The sequence below is a fragment of the Peromyscus leucopus genome, chromosome 7, assembly GCF_004664715.2.
Source record: "Peromyscus leucopus breed LL Stock chromosome 7, UCI_PerLeu_2.1, whole genome shotgun sequence".
In the NCBI taxonomy this organism is placed as follows: Eukaryota; Metazoa; Chordata; class Mammalia; order Rodentia; family Cricetidae; genus Peromyscus; species Peromyscus leucopus.
Genome location: NC_051069.1, coordinates 68,040,208 through 68,045,771, shown reverse-complemented (window position 1 = coordinate 68,045,771; position 5,564 = coordinate 68,040,208). Strand labels below are relative to the sequence as shown.

Genomic DNA, 5,564 nt, shown 5'->3' with positions numbered 1-5,564 from the left:
GAAGCCCCTTTGTTTCACCCTGAGATAATTCCAAACTGCCTGAGGCAGACAGACTTGGTTTTCTTTGCTACCACTGTAAAGCTGTTGAACAAAACGCATGCCCGGACAGAGGAGAGAAGAACTGAGAAGAAAAGTAGATCTGCAGACATAAAACACATTTGCAAGATGTCCTGAGGGGATCATCTACTTAGCTAAAATCTCCTGTGCTCAAAGAATATCCTTCAAAAGGTCCAAAGCGTTACATAAAATAAAAGTTTAAAAAAAAAAAAAAAACTCAGATTCTAGATTCTCATTAGGTGTGCCTGTGTTAGAACCAAACTGGCATAAGTGATTAAATTTGATATTTCCTCCAGAAACCACATATCCAAAAATGCTCTCACATATTAGTCAACAGCACATGAGCAAGCACACTGCACACAGTTTGAGCAGAGATGGAGAAAGTAGGTACCCCCAGGCGGATTAATCTATCTAGATATTTGCCTGCAGATGCCTTCTGACCTCTTCACTTTCTAAGCAACCACATTAACACATTATTAACATGACTAGATGTTGTACTGAAAAAAATAAAGATTGTTTTAAGCAAAGTAATTTCATTTTAAATGTATTAACTTTGTCACTTAAAGAATAAATATTGGAATAATGTTCTAAATCATTTTGGAGTACAAACAGCACTGTGTGGTGATATTTTATTTGTGCATTAATATATAAAGCTTGCCTGGAGATGGGGGGAAGGCCAGCCATTTTAAGTAAACAAAGAAGCCAGGCAGCAATGCCCTTAATCCCTTAGCAGGCAGGATCGCTGTGTGTTCAAGGCCACACGAGGGAACAGAGCCAAGCGTGGTGACACACGCCTTTAATCCCAGTACCAACCATAGAGACCCGGAGGTCTGCACAGACAGACAGACAGACAGTGACAAATGTTCAATGTCCATGAAAATACTCAACTTTGACCTTAGAGCATGAAGAAGCCCAAATTCTGCAGAAGAGAACAGTATATTCTGAAGTTTAAACTCATGAGTATTAAAAAGAATCAACAGCAAAGCTCTGAGATTTTGATTCATCTTTGAAGGATGAACAGAACTGGGTTGCTGTATACTTCTGCTTAGCAGAGTAAATGAGACCATATACTCTCTAATAAGAAAATACTTAGAGAGAGGATACCTAGAAACTTAATCTTTTGAATTTGCTCATACTTATACTACAGTACCTACCACGGAGCATATTAATAAAATAAAAAGTCACATTGACCGTATAAGGGCTATAAAAGATTTAAGTAATACTACACTTGAAGATACTTCCATATACTAATGTTTCAAGCATGTCACTAATAGGTCTTAGGGACAGAGAGACAAGCTGCAATGTAGACTAAGAATGAGGAGTATGCAGAACAGGAGGCAGTGGTTGCAGGCTACTTTTCTGTCTTTCTACGAAGTGTTAGAAGGCACAGGAAACAAGTGCGGCCATCACCTGCCATCTAGAGAGTAACAGGGCTGGGGAGCAGGTTCCAGCCTCTAAAGTTCAGGGAGGTGGGAGTTACTACATCTGGATGATCATCTACATCAAGAAACCATGCATCGGGGGAGAGGGACCTGGTCCTGCTTCAACTGAATGTACCAGGCTTTGCCGATTCCCCATGGGAAGCCTTACCCTTTTGGAGGAGAGCATGGGAGGGGGTAGGGATGAGGCTGGGGGGAGCAGGAGGAGGGATGAGAGGAGCATCTATGGAAAAAGAAACCATGCCTTGGTTCAAAAGGTAAGTCCTGGCCACCCAATAACTATGCTTTAGACCTAGCTTGAATACCATCATCCGACAAGGGTTAGTGGATAATAACTCAGGCAGAAGACAACAGCAAAAATATAAACAATGACACTCCCTCCCTTTATAGATACCACTGTCCCTTGCCACTGCTTGCTGCAGCCATAGTCAATCCTACCATGTTCTTCGACATCAGGATGATGGCGAGCCCTTGGGCAATGTCTCCTTCAAGCTGTTTGCAGATAAAGTTCCAAAGAAAGAAAATTTCCATGCTCTGATCACTGGAGAGAAAGGATTTGGATATAAGTTTCCCATTTACAGAATTATTCCAGGATTCATGTGCCAGGGTGGTGACTACACACATCATAACGGCAGGTCCATCTATGGGGAAAATTTTGAGGACAAGAACTTCATCCTAAAGCAGGCAGGTCATGGCATCCTGTCCACAGCAAATGCTGAACCAAACACAAATGGTTCCCAGTTTTTCATCTGCACTGTAAGATATGAGTGATTGGATGGCAAACATGTGATCGTTGGGAAAAGTGAAAGAAGGCATGAGCATCATGGAAGCCACAGAGTATTTGGGGTCCAGGAATGGCAAGACCAGTAAGATAATCACCATTGCCTACTGTGGACAACTCTAATACTTTTGACTTGAGGGCATCCTACCCACCAGACCCTTCCTCCTGTAGCTCAGGAGAGCGCCCCCATCCCATCTGTTCTCAAAACCCAGCAACCTCCGCTCTCACTGAAGTTCTTGGGTTCCATATTTTCCTCATTCTCCTCTAAGTCTAGCTGGACTTCAGAGTCATGTTTATAATTGTGAATTAAAAACCAAATAAGAAATATCTATACATAATATAGTTATACAATGACAGACACCACACAAAACTGACAAACTGGTGGGACCAGACAAAACCAAACCCTGGATGCCACCAGTGGCTTTTAATGCTTGGAACTGGCTTTTAATCCATCCATATAGTCACACTTGAACCCACAGATTCACATAGACATATCTATAGTCTCAGGCACATAACTGCACAAAGCACCATGAAGCCACAAATGCACACACATAGGGAAAGCCAGAGTTACAAATTCATACAAACTGGCATTCAGGCACATGTACTCACACCAGCATCACCATATCAGACAGCAGGTAGGACACAAAAAAGAGAGAGGATAGCATAAATGTCTTGTGAACTGGACTCTACGAAAGTAATCATGAATTTGAAAGAAAATCCATGTATTAGATCAGATTAGAGTGAATTGGATTTAAGAAAGTATTATTAGTGAAAAAATAGTTAAGGATCTAGTATAATTACAATCAACAACATTTTTGTTGACATTAAACAGAGAGCATGACAAATTTATATCTATTAAGTGAGGAAAATGTGTGCTAAATTCAATTTTCTTTACAGAGGAGATTGGGGAGATAAATCAAAAACTATGACTCTTCAGTAATGGGATTTAAAATTATAAAGTCATCATTCCTCAAGTATGTTAGTGAAAAATCTCAATATATTAGATTAAAAATTACATTGGCAAGATAATTTTAAGCTCTAAAGTCATAAAAACTTATCAAATTGTAAAAATTTTTAAAATTAATTCATTAAAATCTACTTCTTAACCCAGAACATTTATTGTATTGATAAACTATGCTGTTCATGATGTGGATAGGTGTAGTCAAATGTTTCTCTGGTCCTGCCCAACCTTGCAGTCAGGATGAATCTCTCCCTCCCACATCCTGCAGCCACTTGATCCCAAGTAAACACACAGAGGCTTATATTAATTCCCAATTGCATGGCATATGGCAGGCTTCTTGCTAGCTACTGCTTATAAACCTAAATTAACCCATTTCTATTAATCTGTGTTTTACCGTGTGTTCCATGGCTTAACGGTAGCTGGCATGTTGCTCCTTGGGTAGCAGCTGGTGTCTCCCTGCCTCTCCTTTCTCTCCTATCTATCTGCTTGGATTTCTGCCTGCCTCTACGCTGCCCTGCCATAGGCCAATGCAGCTTTATTTATCAACCAATCAGAGCAACAAATATTCACAGCATACAAAAGGACATCACACAGCATATAGGTAAGACAAGTCTCTAAATTTAATGATGCCATATTCTATTTTGAATTGCAAGCATGCATGACAATTGTTTATCATCCTGAATACTTCCAAAACTGGGGATAAATTAAGACAGGTAGACAATGGGCAGGGATCTCAAGGTCTGGTTAGCAAAGCAAGACATTTAAAAAGATGCAAGAACCACACTGATTCTTGAAAGAGAGGCCTGGGGTAGTTCTGAGATCGCCAACATCCCCCATAAAAAAAAAATTAAAATTAATTTGTATCTTACTGCTTTCAGCTCTAGAATATGACAAAATTATCACAAAATAATTGGAAAATAACAAATAGCATTCCATATCTTTACATTTTTAACAGAGAGTATAACTTTATAAGTGTATATTAAATAGTTATTTTTAAGTAGAGAAAAAAACAGGATAGCTCTACTTAAAAACTCTAATTTTAGGATAATTTGCAGACATAGATTTATTTGATTTAAATTCCTAGAATGTGAAAATTCCTAAAATAGAAACTGAGTCAAATATTACTCATAAGATAGTCCTTTTTTTATTTTTTGGAGCCATTAAGTAATCTATAGTGAGAAAGAAGAACTTTTTTCTTACATGAGAGTCCCCTGTACTGTGTATCAAACATCCCAGTGGATGTTCCAAGTCCTGGTGCTCCAGACTCTTTAAACAAGCAAAATTATAATTGGTAAACCCATTTTGGGGACAGCTCTGGTGCTGGGCTGGAAGAGGAAACCAGGTAATACAAAGACAAAGATGAGTCTTTTCTTTGTCCAAAAATGATGTGTGAAGTGGATGAATCATTTTTAAAATATAACTTCAATAAATAAGTAAATATGAAAAATGGAAATAAATGTTATGCTCTTAGAACAAAATGTTCACAAGAAAGAATTATACTCTGATGAAAATCAAGAGGCCAAAAATCAATATCTCTCTCTCTCTCTCTCTCTCTCTCTCTCTCTCTCTCAGTAGGAATTGGGTACCAGATGTAGCAGGAATTCTAAAAGGTCTTATAATAAAAAACTCAAAGCCAGATATTGGGGTAAATGCTGAAAGATCAGAGAGGCAAAGGAACAAGCCACAGCCATCTCTTATCTCTAGGACTCCTCAGCCTGAAAAGGCTCTCTAGCTGAAAGAGCTTACTCAGCTGAAAAGCCTTTAGTTCCTGTCTCCTCACCTCTTCTATACCGTTCTCCACCCACCATCACTTTCTGGAATTAAAGGTGTGTGTGCTTCCCAAGCAAAGAAATGAGATCTCAAGTGATGGGATTAAAGGTATGTGCCACCACTGCCTGGCCCTGTTTCTCTCCTATACTGAGTCAATCTCATGTAGTGCAGGGTGGCTTTGAACTCACAGAGATCCAAATAGATCTTTGCTTCCTGAGTGCTAGGATTAAAGGTGTGTGCCATCATTGTCTGGTATCTATGTTTAATCTAGTGGCTTGTTCTGTTCCCTGATCTTCAAGCAATTTTTATTAAGATATATATTCTCTCTCTCTCTCTCTCTCTCTCTCTCTCTCTCTCTCTCTCTCTCTCTCTCTCTCTCTTCCTGACATTAGAAGCCAAAAGATATCTATTTCTTGCCTTCACCATTATTACCTTGAGTGTTAAGGAAAAATGGCCAAGGCATCATAAGGTACAGAATTTCCAACTGGATATTTGGAAAAATGACAAGTGGCATGAATAGTGGATGTTTCAGTGAGAAGACAGAGAGGAGGATTTT

The 5,564-nt window shown here is 39.1% G+C and overlaps 1 pseudogene; it reads left to right on the top strand.

Annotated features, from left to right (window-relative positions):
- Window positions 1–1,736: 1,736 nt before the first annotated feature.
- LOC114700256 lies at window positions 1,737–2,400 on the top strand (annotated as a pseudogene).
- Window positions 2,401–5,564: the final 3,164 nt, after the last annotated feature.